The sequence below is a fragment of the Camelus bactrianus genome, chromosome 8, assembly GCF_048773025.1.
Source record: "Camelus bactrianus isolate YW-2024 breed Bactrian camel chromosome 8, ASM4877302v1, whole genome shotgun sequence".
NCBI classification, from domain to species: Eukaryota; Metazoa; Chordata; class Mammalia; order Artiodactyla; family Camelidae; genus Camelus; species Camelus bactrianus.
This window is the reverse complement of record NC_133546.1, coordinates 35,949,528-35,950,760: the sequence shown is the minus strand read 5'-3', so window position 1 is coordinate 35,950,760 and position 1,233 is coordinate 35,949,528.

Sequence of the window (1,233 nt, the reverse complement as noted above, 5' to 3'; positions counted from 1 at the left end):
AAAAACAAATTATCCACCATACAAAGATGATAACAATGACAGATTCGTATCCTGTCACTTTTTGGTATGAATCTTTTTCTTTACCTAGTTGAGGTCATATTTAATAAGTCTTTCAGTTTTGCTTAATATATCATAAAGATGCTCCTGCATTATTAAATTTTTTCCTAAATGCCTTCAATTGTTTCTGAGTAGTCCATTGTATAAATGCCCCCTCCTTTTTTTACTGAACTCTCAAAACACTTTTATTTCAATGACAAAAGGGCTAGAAATACCGAAATAATTATTTTTTAAATGTGGTAGTTTGCATGAAAGGCAGCTTTCGATCTTGCATCCACCCATTCCAGCTTTTCTTCAGTGATTTGATCTCAAAGCAGCCACTTGGAACCAATGAACAATAAAGTTGGCCTTGCCCATCATACACACCTCCAGAGTAGGAAAAAATAACCATCTGAGTAAGAAAAATGAGTGTTTCTGAAATGACACCTGGTCATTACCGTGCTGACAGAAATAGAAAAGGTGAAGGAGACTTACAAAGAGATACTCCCAAGCATTCAGCCTTTTGATCTCTCGAGGGAAAGATTTTTAGAATCAGAAGAAATAAAGAGAGAAGAGAAGGTGGCAGAAGTCACTTAGTGATGCAGCACCAGGGTGGGAGGTGAAGAGCGACTTCTCATATGTTCCAGTCCAGACAGGAGGCATCGGGTCACAGAAACATGGGTGACACCGGACTGGACCAGAAGTATAAAATGACTTACCCTTTAATAGTTTCCAAATTGAGAGTTAAGTATATTGAAAAGTATAACAATCATATATGTTGTTAGATAACACAAGAATGGTAACTTTGTATGCTGGGAATACCTGCCCAAGCTAACAGCCTGTTAAGATTAATTTGTATTGGTAGCAAAATAATGATGTCATAAGAGGAAGTAATTATAAGACGTATAATAGTATTTTTAAATGAATCATAAAAATTAAGACCAAGTTGTTTACAAACAACACTAAAGTTTCTTGTCTTCTCTTTAGTGAAGTGGACTTTTTACAGGTGTGTGACAAAAACAGGGAGGAATCATAGCATCAGTGGTTTAAAGAGAAAATCGACCTTACACTTAAGACTGAAAAGACAAATAATGACAGTTGACTTCATATCTAAAAGTGATTCTTTTTGAATATATCTCAGTAGTGACTTCCAATTTAATTGAGGGGTCTTTTGAAGAGGCATGACTTCCAGGAATG